Here is a 14090-nt window from a genome sequence, read left to right on the forward strand (position 1 = left end):
GATGCACTTTAGATAATTTATTTACCCGAGAAGTGACAGTGGCCCTTGCGTCTGCAAAGGGAATTCCTGCCTACAAAACACTACTTCCTGTTCATTTAGCCAGTTTAAGCAAATAATAGCTCAACTTAAAATTATTTTGGAGCTTAAGGATAACTGGAGAAGCAACATTACCTCCAAACGGCAACGAGTGGTCATCAAACACACATTGCACAAAGCCCAAGAAGCATGCCCAACATCACAGGCACATTTGGGAATGACGCCTAACAAAAAGTAAACTTTTCCCATTATAATAACGCACATATTTCGATATTTAATATTTTAGTTTGCTCAAGAAGCACAAATATGGTAAAGACGGTGTCGGCACACAGTGGTGGTTCTTTGCAGCGGCTATGACGTCAACAGGCGAGCGTTTGCCAATAGGTAATGCACTGCAAATTTGTTTTCGCGTTGTTGTCCTTCATATTAAGATAATGAATCCAATATGTTTGATTTATACAAAGGCAAGTGACTCATAAAGCACCAACAGAGATTACTACTTTGCATTAGACCTATACACATGGACCGGGCTATGCAGCCAAAGTTAGGCAGAAAAGAATTCAACAGCCTCGCCACTCTCGCTATTGTAGGGTGCCTGTGGATAGAGAGAAAAGCCCTACAGTTGGGGGCGACAGGTGACAAAGGAATATTCCTTGCCCTACCTGCTCCTAGTATTTTTGTTCCTCATTCTACATCTGTGCGGTGCCCACGCAATCTAAGCCATGGAAGAGTCAAATTTAGCAAAAATGTGTTACAGCGAACAGGAAAGCATGAGAAGCCATCTTCCGCGACATTGTTGTGACGTGCTCATGTAGGCCATTTCAATTGGTGCCATTATTTGGAGTGAAATGGGAAAGACCGGGAAAATTGAGGGCAATTTTTAGTTTGCTTGTACTTTAAATATTTGTTCCCACGCAACTTGCATTTTAGTGCACTAATTCTAGTAATTCTTTGTGATTGGGTATCTGCATGACATTAATAATTCATCTCAAGCATAGCGAACAAGCATTGCAGGGCCCCTTTAAGCTCCGTTATTAAGGGTATTAACCCTTTCGCTGTCTGGCGTTTCAGGCCGTGACACACCCCCAGTGTCGGCTTGGTTGCAGGGAATGAGCATAGTGATTATATTTTATTATGATTGCTATACAAATAACATAGTCAACGGAATCCGCACATTTCAGTGTTTTGAAGGTGTTGTTAATTAACCTCATCATTATTATTAGCCTGATTACAAATTATATAAATGAAGATAATATACGAAAAAAAAACTGCTCGATACTTCTTGAGAGTCTGAATCCAAGCTTGGCTAGTATTTATAATCAAAAGAGCTATTGCTCCAGTCGCGCAGTCGAAGGTCCCACGCGGTCAGCCATCCGAAAGTAACCACGCGCACGGAGAGCGAACTTTCGGTGGCCCGAACAACAAAGAGAAATGCACGTTGTGAAATAAAGATGACAGAGGGAGATGAAAAGAGGCTAAAACAACCTCCTTTGCTGCTGCTAGCCCAAAGCAAGGGCGCAGCAAGAGAAAACGAAAGCAGTGATTGAATGATGCGTCTGGAGAGGCAACGGCGGGAGCCCCTGAACATGACGCTCCGTAGCAGACATGCCAGCATAATAAAAATAAAAACCTGCAAACCTGCGGCAGATAGCAGAACAATCCTTCAGCCATAACCGCACCCACGCACTGCACGCGGCATGATCACTTAGCAAGATAGAGTAGTGCGCTGAGCGACCGCGCCCCCAGCAAAGAAGGTGGTGGGGTGGGCGCGGTCACTCTATACTCTTCAGTATATACGTATCAACACAATACACAACGTGGGACGAAAATACGAACTTGTAGAAGGATATTACAGATGGCACAGCCTGTCCAAGCACGCTAGCTTCGCGCTCAGGCACAAAAATTTGAACGCATGATAGAGAATGTACCGGTACATCGATGACACTATGGGGGAGGAAGCACAAAAACGTACCGGTACGTTCGTGACAGCAAAAGGGTTAATGGCTCCCACCTGCAGATCCTTGTCTCTAACACATCCTCATCAACAAGATACTTTGTTGGGCGAGTTGGTAAACATCCATTGTTTGAACTGTGCGCTTGTCCTGAAGCTTCCTTTTATTCTGTCCTATGTCTTCCTGTTTGCGCTGTTTTTATTGAAGGGACAGAACACTAAAATTAGGCCTTAAATTTTTTTTTTTTTTTTGCCGCAATGGAAATATTGAAGTCTAAAGGCCGACCCACATGGAGCGATTTTCCCGCGGCAAACCTTGCGAACTGCCGCCCGGCGGCCATTCGCAGGCTATCAAGCCGGGCCAGATATTTTCGGCGGCGGCCGGGCGAACGGCTGCTATTGGGCGCGACCACCGTGAGATGGCAGCACTTGCTGCCGCGCCGGCTGCAGCTCCGAGTCGTGAGCGCCGACGATACACAAACCTTTAGAAAAGTGTGCTAAAGTTTGTTGTTCCCGTAAATAATAAGCGAAATGTCAATACTGAATCCTTCCTGAGGATCGCTGAGCCGTACCGAGTGGCTGATATAGAGGCGACAGCTGCGATGCAAGCAAAGTTCTGCTCACAACCATCTGCACGACTGCTCCGGTCCGCTTGCACGCCGCTTCCGCTAAAAAGTGGAGCCGAAGTTAATCATATTTTGCTTTACTGTTAGAGAACGGGATTGAGATTTAGGCAGTTCTATGAGTAGACCATTTACTATAGCACGAAGGAATTTCATAGCGCCGTTTCATGTACTGTACCATCGATGCGAAACAAAATAGGCCTAGCGACGACTAGGGAGCAGCACACGGCAAAACACTGTCGTCCGCCGCGCCAGCGGACCACACTGCTTTGGTAAGGTCCCGCCATAAGGTGCTGTAAGCGTTGAGAGTTTGCCTACTCTGATGATACAGCTGAAGCGGGAGCTTTTTTGACGTTCCGCTCAACACTGGCTCAAACCCTCAACAGCGCCTGCAGTACGCTGTTGCTACGGCGTCGAACGTACACTAGGAGGCAGTATACAAGCGCTGTCGTGCGCAATTTGAGACGGTGGCTAATTTATATGTTGCTCTTGAAATATCATTTAGCATGAAAAGCGAGTTGTTGAATCGGACCCAGGTCGTGAGTTTTCTCACTCGGGCACAGACGCTGCTGACGCCGCCAGTTTTTCGGTGCATGTGGTTCGTCACGACGACGGTGCGTCGGCGTTCCGCCGTACCGCATGACGTTCGCAGAGAAAGTTCGCTCCATGTGGTCGGCCCTTTAAATGTTCAATTCCATAGCGGTTTTGGTACAAACGCTGTAGAAAAGTTTTACCGAGAATCTTTTGATCAATGCATGCGCCCGGTTTTATGCAGTCCGATGTGGAAACCATGAGCAGCGACCGCGACGACGGCTGGTGGTCGACAAAAGACGTGCCGAAAACAAATATAAATTTCACTCGCCAGACAGTAATTAGACATTTTTTGGTTAGAGTAACGTCCTTCTCAGTTCCACACTCAAGGCTGTTACGGCACAATAATGCACGCCTCATCGACGGAAGTTTTTTGTGGGCACTATCACCACTTCATTCACAGAATTCCAAACACTGTGGCGCCATCTAGTTTGGTTTGGTTTGTGGGGTTTAACGTCCCAAAGCGACTAAGGCTATGAGAGACGCCGTAGTGGAGGACTCCGGAAATTTCGACCACCTGGGGTTCTTTAACGTGCACTGACATCGTACAGCACACGGACGCCGCTCCGTTTCGCCTCCATCGAAACGCAGCCGCCGAGGCCGGGATCGAACCCGGGTACTCCGGCACAGTAGTCGGGCGTCTTACCACTGCACCACCCCGGCGGGGCGTGGCGCCATCTAGTGGCAAAACCTGAAAGCATATCTATCGCAGTGCAAAAGGAGGGGTGGTTTTTCTTCAAGGATGCAGTGTAGAATGCGCAAAATATAATAAATTATGACAAGCACTCCTAGAAGAAAAAAACAGTGTGCACATACGAAAATCTGCAATATTTGCTGACATGTAGTCACATGGGGTGCTACACCAAAAGTAATAGGGTTTCCCCGCTAGATAACGCCTCAGTTGTTTTCATGCAAATTTCGATGGCAAATTAAAATTGTAAAGTCTCTTCTTCGATATTGTAGTGCTTAATTTGTACTATACGAGGCAAGGTCTTTTCATCACCATAATCTCATGACATATTTTGGCCAGTGTTCTGTTCCTTTAACAATACATCCTATTATTTGTTGTGTTGTGTTTTATGGCAGATAGGCAGCTAAGGCCATCATGCGCCAAACACAAGGTTATTACGTCTGCATGGTGGCAAGAAGTGAAAAGATTCTTTTTAAAATATAACAACTGGTTCAAAACTTTGGCATTTTAAAAAACGAAACACAAGATATTTCAAAATGGAAATTTTTGTTAGGAGTCGGTCAGGATGGAACGGAATGTGTTCGTACAATTATAGGAATGTTTTTTCTCTAATCTCTCCAGCTTTTTGCATGAATATAATTAGAAGTGGTCTACGGTCATCCAGTGACATATTTTGCAAGAATAAACTATATGCAAGGTGTGCGTGCCCAATATGATGGAGACATAAAATGATTTCAATGAAACGTTTTTGGTTAGAGTGAAATTTGGAAAATCTCCAAGCATAACTTTTTATTTCAGAGTTTCAGAGCCGGTTTGGCTCCTTCAGGGGTAACACGGGGCCTGTTTGCAGCTGTAGGGAGAGGGGCAAATACTGGAGGAGAAATGGAAAGGGTGCGAAAGGGCTTGGAAGGGCTACGGACCAAGAAAAATCCATCCGAAAGGCCGGGACTATTTATTAAAAAAGACGCAGTCTTGCATCCTGGCATACATCCCCCCTTCCGACGCCTTTCGCACCCTTCTCAACACCCCCTCCAGTATTTGCCCCCCACCTCGCCTCTCCCTCTTAAAGCTGCAAACAACTGGCCCCGTGTCAGCATTGAAAAGGAGCCACGATGGCTCCAAAACATCAGGTTTGTCTAAAATAAAATAAGTTATGGCCAGACCAGACAGGCAATACTGACAAAATGTTTACTTTTTGGTGTGAGCATGACTTTCATTCACATAGGACAGGCTTTACTAGGCATAGCTTATTAGGTACTCCATTATGTCACATATTTATTTCTTACTTTACAATATACTAATGCCATGCAGTCATTGCAGGGAATGTTTGTTTCCGTGTGCCGTGCTTGCACAGCACACAAATCTGCTCTCTCATTTTCACTGATCTGCCGTGACTTAGGATCCAGCAAAAAGTAATGTTATCTCCCTGTGCTGTGGCTCTTGTATCATGTATAATGTCACCAATTAATGTTACAACTGAAAGAATCAGTGCAAATGATAGTGTTATTAATATTCTCATTTACTGCGCCGCCGTAGTGGTACAGTAGTTAGGGCCCTCGACTACCATACCCAAGGATGCGGGATCGAATTCTGGTCGTGCGGCAGTTTTTCGATGGAGGCAAAAAGCAAGGTGCCAGTCTGCTGTGCGATGTCAGCTCACATTAAAGATCCCCAGGCGGTCGAAATTTCCGGAGCCCTCCACTATGGCGTCTGATAGCCTGAGTCGCTTTGGGACGCAGGCTCCTCAAAGCATATTGTTATTTATTATTTTTTTTTTTTTACACCCAGCATAGTGCAAACCACTCAACAGTGAAAACAGATGCACACTGAAGGCGGCCATACCATTTTCATTCACCTTGTGCTATTTCACTTCCGACATGCACTGTTGTTGTAGCGCTATCTATGAAAAATGCTGTTTAATTTGCATATTTTTCGTCAAGGGTCAGATATTCCTGAAGTATGCGTTTGTAGGGTGTTTGCTTTTAGCGAAAAGAAGTCAATGTGAGGTCACATATATTACGTACCGTACCGTACGTAGTAAATGTGCGTACGCATCGCTCACTGCACTGCGTGTGCTCCAAAAGTCGCGAACACGACACCTTCAGTTGGCCGTGCCACAGCGTTTGCCACAAGAGTAGAGAGATGTGCATGGTGGAGCCATCTAGTGACAATTCAAAGCACATGCGTGCTGGCATGGCCTCACCCCCGTGAGCGTTTCTCTCGGCCGTTCACGCACCCTAGCCAAATCTTGTTTGTCGATTCCTCCAGGCCCCACCAGGCAGCAGTGCGCACCTATGCGTCGTCCAGCCCGCTCACCGCCTATCTCTCGTTTTTTTCACGTGTACATTGACAAAAAGTTTGTTATAAGCTTGCCATGCAGCCTCTCATTTTTTAGCTGATTTTCCAGCAAAGACTGACCTCAATGTACGTCCGAAATGTTTCCCAATTTAGGTGTTGTGTTACTACGGAGTGTTGATATTCTTGTCGCGTTCATTGATTGATTTGTGATTGATTTGTGGGGTTTAACGTCCCAAAGCAACTCAGGCTATGAGAGACACCGTAGCAACTCCGGAAATTTCGACCACCTGGGGTTCTTTAACGTGCGCTGACATCGCACAGCACACGGGTACCTGGCTTTTCGCCGCCATCGAAAAGCGGCCGCCGAGGCCGGGATCAGTTGGGAACAGTAGTCGAGCGCCGTAACCACTGCGCCACCCCGGCGGGACTTGTCACGTTCACATAATGCGTTCCGTTCTACTTAGAATTTGCACATTGTGCTCGTGTAGTTTTCTTTGCTTGCGAGGCAGTTACTTGTCAAGACTACCTCATGTAGGTGGTAATCTGAGCCCCTAACGGTTACTCGTGAAGCTGGCGGTCAATCAGCGTCCCGAGCGTATGCTCGAGTGGTGAAAGGCATGCTTGTTTCTTAGTTGCAAGGTCTTGTTGCAGTTTGGTGAACTGTGACATTAATTTTCCTCCCCATTTTTAATCTTTAAACTTCTGCGCTTGCTTGTCAATATAACAAATTACAGTGGAGCGTACATCGTTACATTCCAGTGGAGCGTACATGTCGCTAGCTTATGTTGCCTTACTTCGAGAGGTGCTCTCTTTTAGCTTGTGCAGCAAGGAAGGTCCACGCCACTGACATGGCGAAGATAATCATAGAAAAGTTGATTAGGCCACAACTTGTCAACGCAGGAAAAATAGTAACTGATTGAGCAGCTTACCGGAAATAAAACTGCCGAGCAAGATAGGTGCTGCGTGTTTAGTCTGGCAAGTTTTAGCTTTGCGAATGGAGAACTAAGCAAGTAGTCATCATGCAGTGATTGAACTTTGCAAATAACGAAATTTTTATGTGCACTTCTTGATTACCCATATTATTGTTCTCTTTGTGCACCTCATGAGTTTTGTAAATAAAAAAAAGTCTTTTTTTAATTGCTCACGGTGTTTGCCTCGTAATTTAGTTCATAAAGTGGCTAGTATCATTGCAACCGGCTGATGTTTAGTACCAAAAATGTTCTTATATGTTTCGCCTATCATTGAAAGTGTAATGAAAAATTGCTAACTAGTGTGGCAGGCGTGTATGACAGTCATATTCACTGCCTTGTGCTATTATTCTAGTCTAATCATAATCGTTTAAACTCACTTGCTCGGCTTGGCTCTCTGCGCATATAGTCATAGGAGTAAAAAAAAAGCACTGCACCCAGTCTGTAGCATATGCAAACAAGTGAAAACAAGAAATATGCTGCAACTTGGTGGATAATTGTGCACATTTATGCTATGATGGGCCGCGTAGATTACAAATGAGGTAATAGCTTTTCCTCACTTCCAATCGTATAAGCTGATCAGCTTTTAAGTGGATCACTCACATGACAGCAGAGGTTCCTGAACGTGCCACGATTACCCTGCACCTCTACCAAACTTGTGTGCTTAGGATCTTCCAAGGCTGCTTTAAAACCGTGCGAGAAAAAAAATAGCTATTGTGACATGGATCCAAGTCAGCAATAATCTTGTGGCTAGTGGCGGAACCATTAATGGAATTGCGCTCATGCGATGGAAGTCATAAAGTCGGCACACTCATAAATACTGTGTTTAGCGAGTTAATGAACTAACACTGACAAAAGAAAAGACCGTAGCAGAGAGCGCCACAGCAGGCATGAATGCTTCGGGTGGGCATGCAGTTTTGGGCCCTCGCTGCCCAACTTTGCTTACGTGGACCTCATATTATTAGTATGTTAACGATAGCGAAATTGTTGGCTACCGTCTTGCCGGTGGCATTTTAAAGCTAGCAGCTCGACTGTGGTTTGAGCGCAAGCTGAGGAAACTTGTTTTTCATAGTTTGCGCCAAGCTGCACGGAACACTTGATGCATAGGTGGCGAGCGCTGCGGTGCCGCGATAGACGCTGCGACACCCCTTTTCCAAGTTACGCTCTCTCCTACCGATTGGAACGGTCGGAGAGAAACGCACGCATGGAGGTGATGTCGGAGGCCATAGTGCTGGTATGAATAAAAAAAAGAAAAACTATCAGCTGTAATTACTGATGAGGATAGTCGCACTATCAACACTTTGTATTGCATTTTTTATTCCAAGAAGAAAAACTACACAAAGTAAAGAAAATGAAAGCCACAAGCTGAAACGACAAGAAGCTTGAGCATGGATGTCGCTGCTATGACGACCACATACACAGCCTACCGATAGACCTAGTGCTTGAAATTTGCGTCGTGTGGGCGAGAGTGAGTGTAATAGAAGAGAGCACCACCATTTAGAGCGGGCTATCACATCGGAGAAAGCAGCGGCAAGGTGCATTCATTCAACATGGTGGGCGGCCTGCACGCCACCATGTCAACGCATCCCGCAACGAACGCATCAAAGGGCGTACGCCAAGATTTGATGCGTGTGCGTCAGCAAAACAGGCCGCGTTAAGTATGAGTCTTCACATACGCATTGGTTACTTGCATCATCGCTGTGTAGGCCTCGTCATTGCGTAAGCCCAACTAAAAGTGTCTACTAGAAAGACTGTAAAAACAATGTTATGCTCTGAAGTATTTAGAAATACCAGAAAAAATAACTGCTTCTCCAGCACATGCATCAATGCAGCATTGCTGAATGTCTCTATTCTGCTGCTTGCTTGCTTTTTTTTTTAATCTTTCGGCTGGAATTTGAACACTAATTTAATCAATGCTGGACTGACAGCACCGACTGGCGTCCAACATATTGCAGAATCTAGTTTTGTGAGGATGAACGCATTTGAACACTAATTTCATCAATGCTGCACTGACAGCACCGATTGGTGTCCAACATATTGCAGAATCAGGGTCAGTTTCCAATGGCCGCTGGACACGCCGCCATTGGAAACTGACCCTGGCAACGTTTAACGCTAGAACCCTAGCTAGTGAAGCTAGTTTAGCAGTGCTGTTACAGGAACTAGCGGATATGAAATGGGATATCATAGGGCTCAGTGAGGTTAGGAGGCCGAATGGGGCATATACTGTACTGAAGGATGGGCATGTACTGTGTTATCGAGGTTTACCAGAGAGGTGACAACTAGGAGTAGGTTTCCTTGTCAATAAGTATATAGCGGGTAATATAGATGAATTCTATAGTATTAATGAGAGGGTTGCAGGCATCGTAATTAGGCTTAATAAGCGGTATAAACTGAAGGTTGTACAGGCCTATGCACCTACATGTAGTTATGACGACCAGGCAGTTGAAAGCTTCTATGAAGATGTAGAATCGGCAATGCGAAAAGTAAAGATGCAGTATACTGTACTAATGGGGGACTTCAATGCCAATGTAGGGAAAAAACAGGCAGGCTGGAGACAAGGCAGTAGGTGACTATGGCATTGGTTCTAGGAATAGCAGGGGGGAGTTACTAGTTGAGTTTGCAGAGCGCAATAACTTACGAATCATGAATACCTTCTTCAGCAAACGGAAGAACCGGAAATGGACATGGAAAAGTCCTAACGGAGAGACTAAAAATGAAATCGACTTCATAATGTGTTCAACCCCCGCCATTGTGCAGGATGTAGAGGTAATCGGGAAAGTGCGATGCAGTGACCACAGGATGGTGAAGTCCTGAATTAGCCTAAATCTGAAGAAGAAACGCAACAAATTAGGAAGAAAGAAACCCATCAACGAATTAGCGGTGAGGGGGAGGGCAGAAGAATTCAGGATCTCGCTACAGAACAGATATTCAGCTCTAATCGAGGATGGCGACATTACCCTAGAAGCAGTGAACAGTAATTTCAGAGATATCATTACTGAGTGTGCGGTAGAAGTAGGCGGTAGGATAGTTAGAGGGAATACCGGTAAGCTGTCTAAGGAGACGAAAGATTTGTTTAAGAAACGCCAGAGTATGAAAGCTTCTAATCCAACAGACCAGATTGAATTGGCTGAGATATCAAAGCTAATCAATAAGCGCAAGGTGGCCGATATAAGGAAGTATAACATGGAGAAAATTGAGCATGCTGTAAAGAACGGGGGAAGCCTTAAAGCGGTAAAGAATAAATTAGGCATAGGCAAAAATCAGATGTATGCGATAAGGGACAAGGAGGGCAACGTCATCACGAATATGGACAAGATAGTCAAAGTAGCCAGGGAGTTCTATACAGATCTCTACAGTAGCCAAAGTAGTCAGGACCGTAAGGAGATTGGCGGTAGGGAAAAACAGTCAGACGTTCCACCAGTTACGAAGGACGAGGTCAAGAAAGCATTAGAAACTATGAAAAGGGGGAAATCAGCTGGATAGGATCAAATAACTACAGATTTGCTGAAGGACGGGGGGGATATCGTGTTAGAAAAGCTGGCCACCCTGTATACGCAGTGCCTGGCGTCATCGACGGTACCGGAACCATGAAAGAATGCAAACATTACCCTCATTCATAAGAAAGGGGACTCTAAGGACCTTAAAAATTACCGACCAATTAGCTTACTGTCTCTTACGTATAAGGTATTTACTAAGGTTCTCGCTAATAGAATCAGGACAACCTTAGACTGCAATCAAGCAAAGGATCAAGCAGGTTTTCGGAAACGGTACTCTACTATCGATCATATCCATACCATCAATCAGGTGATAGAAAAATGCTCGGAATATAACCAGCCCTTATACATAGCATACATTGATTACGAAAAAGCATTTGACTCGGTTGTAACCTCGGCGGTGATGCAGGCATTGCGAAATCAGGGGGTAGACGAGCCGTATGTGAAAGTGCTGGAAGATATATATAATGGCTGCACAGCAACCATAGTGCATAAAGAAAGTAACAAAATTCCCATAAAGAAAGGTGTTAGGCAAGGAGACACAATCTCCCCAGTACTATTCACAGCTTGCTTAGAGAAAGTATTCAGAGACTTGGAATGGGAGCAGTTAGGAATAAGGGTAGATGGAGAATACCTCAGTAATCTGCGACTTGCTGACGACATTGCCTTGCTAAGCAACTCGGGGGATGAACTGCAAATAATGATTGGTGACCTAGACAGGACAAGTAGAAAGGTAGGCTTGAAAATCAATATGCAGAAGACTAAGGTAATGTTCAACAGCCTCGGAAAGGTACAGCAGTTTACATTAGGTAGCGAAGTACTGGAAGCTTAGGACAGGTAGTAACCGCGGATCCGGACCATGAAAAGGAAATAAGAAGAATAAGATTGGGATGGAGCGCATTTGGCAAGCACTCACAGATTATGACTAACAGCTTACCGGTATCGCTAAAGAGGAAAGTATATAACAGTTGCATCTTACCTGTACTCACCTATGGGGCTGAAACGTGGAGGCTAACCAAGAGAGTTCTATGTAAGTTGAGGACAACCCAGAGGGCTATGGAACGAAAAATGGTAGGGGTAACGTTAAGAGATAGGAAGCGTGCAGAGTGGGTCAGAGAAATAACCCAGGTTACCGACATTCTAGTGGAAATTAAGAAGAAATGGGCATGGGCAGGACATGTAGTGCGAAGAGAGGATAACCGATGGTCGCTTAGGGTAACAAACTGGATTCCAAGGGAAGGAAAGCATAGCAGGGGGCCGCAGAAAGTTAGGTGGGCGGATGAGGTTAAGAAGTTCGCAGGGGTCAAGTGGATGCAGCTAGCACAGAACCGGGTTAAGTGGAGAAATATGGGTGAGGCCTTCGCCCTGCAGTGGGTATAGTCAGGCTGATGATGATGATGATATTGCAGAATCGGGTTTTGTGAGGACGAATGCCTCAGCAGAAGAGTATTGGCTCAAAATGTAATGACTAATATACTGGATGAAATGCCAAGTCCAGTCTCGGAACGATATTAACTCTTTCCCTACCGTGGGCAAAATGGCCATTTTCTGTAGGTTTCCGTAACTTTTTTTTTTTCTGTGTAAAAACTATCATGTCTAAATTTTATACAATACACAAAACGAAAGCTAAATAGATTCGCTTTTTATGCGTACAACTTTGAATATGAAGTTTTCGGTTCTAACATACAATATAATTTCCCCCAAACCAGATTTTAGAACCCTAGCCCGCCGGGGTGGCGCAGTGGTTACGGCGCTCGAATACTGTTCCCAAGGACGCGGGATCAAATCCCGGCCTGGGCGGCCGCTTTTCGGTGAAGACTGAAAGCAAGGCACCCGTGTACTGTGCAATGTCAGTGCACGTTAAAGAACCCCAGGTGGTCGAAATTTCCGGAGTCCACTACGGCGTCTCTCATAGCCTGAGTCGCTTTGGGACGTTAAAACCAACAAACCAAACAAAACCAGATTTTAGAACCAAAACTTCACGAAATGCACTTCACGAAAAATAAAAGTTCAGTATTAAATAGTGTTCCTGATGCATAATGAGCAATCAACGAGGGTCGTTGCAGAAGGTCATGCCAAAACGGATGCTTGGTTCCCTACTTGGGCAAAACGCCACTCCCTGTTTTGCGGGAGGCAAGATATTGTGCCTAAATGATATTGACACCCTCGGAATGCGATAAATGACACCAGCAACACAAATAAAACATCTAGAGTATAGTGAACTAATCCAGAGCGGTCCCAGACGCATGCAAAACAGGCCAACAAAGTGTGGCCGCCGATGTTCCGGGCTGGTTTTCATTATCATCGAGGTCAGAACTGAATTCTGACCATAAGGCAGCATCTTCAGAGTCACTGCTGATTAGGTCATCGATAAAATCGGTCGTAGACAGTGCGAAATTGTCCGATTTGCGACAGTCATCGCATGCGACTTCGACGCTGCTGCATGCTCAAAGCGCGTTCAAAAATAGCCACCTCGTGTGAAAAAATGTAAACAGAAACAACATCAAAACTTTAGTTACCAGACTGTTCGCTAGATGGCGCAGCATGTCCGTGAACGACTCAAAAAGGTTCAAAATTTGCGTGCGAAGTCATCGTTAGCAGGTCGGAGTGCGGCCGCCGGTGTTCCGGGCTGATTTCCGTCGTCATCAGAGTCGGAACTGAATTCTGACGATAATTGGCAGCATCTTCAGAGTCTCTTCTGCTTGGGTCATCCATAAAATCGGTCGTAGATAGTGCATAGTCCTCAGATTTGCGACGTTTCGAAGCGTGCGTCGACGTGGATGCCACCATTCTAGCATACGATTCGGACGCTGCCGCGTGTTCGGAGTGCGATCAAAGATAACTGCTTCGCTTCAAAGCATGCGTCGACGTGGATGCCACCATTCTAGCATACGATTCGGACGCTGCCGCGTGTTCGGAGTGCGATCAAAGATAACCGCTTCGCGGTAAAAATGGTTGGTTGGTTTGTAGGGCCACGACCACAACCGCGCTCTTTCTTACGGCCTTCTCAATTGCCGCGGGAACAATGGGAACGTTTCTCCTTGAGTCACGCTCTCCGCCGCCGCAAGGGGCGCGACCGGCTCACTGTTCGCTCCGCATCTGCTTCAGCGGGTGGCTTTTGCCTGGTTTCGCGCTGTCGCTCGCGGGTTTCGTGGTGAGTGCAGCCCCAAAATGAAAGAACACAGAAGGTAAATACTGCAGCAGCATGTCGCCAACGTACTACACACGTGAACGGAGTCTTTATATAAAAAACACTGTCTCTGAGCAAACATTTGACAAGCATATGACATCCATTGCGGCATGGTAGCTACTTTTGTCCATTTTAACCCGAATTTTTTCCTGTACAATAGGAATTGAAAAAAAAAACTGAATGAGCAGTGATCACATCGAAGCTTCTTCAAGGCTAACATGACAGCAACTCGTCTGCAACAGCAAAAC

General features: G+C 45.5%; 1 protein-coding gene across 2 annotated transcripts in view; it reads right to left on the reverse strand.

The window, feature by feature from the left end:
* The window catches only part of Rox8 (TIA1 cytotoxic granule associated RNA binding protein Rox8), a 240413-nt gene that overhangs the window by 206993 nt on the left and 19330 nt on the right, over nucleotides 1-14090 (reverse strand). The gene's annotated exons all lie outside the window — the stretch shown is intronic.

Source organism: Amblyomma maculatum, chromosome 1 (assembly GCF_055883805.1).
Source record: "Amblyomma maculatum isolate TAMU_Amacu chromosome 1, ASM5588380v1, whole genome shotgun sequence".
Classification (NCBI taxonomy): Eukaryota; Metazoa; Arthropoda; class Arachnida; order Ixodida; family Ixodidae; genus Amblyomma; species Amblyomma maculatum.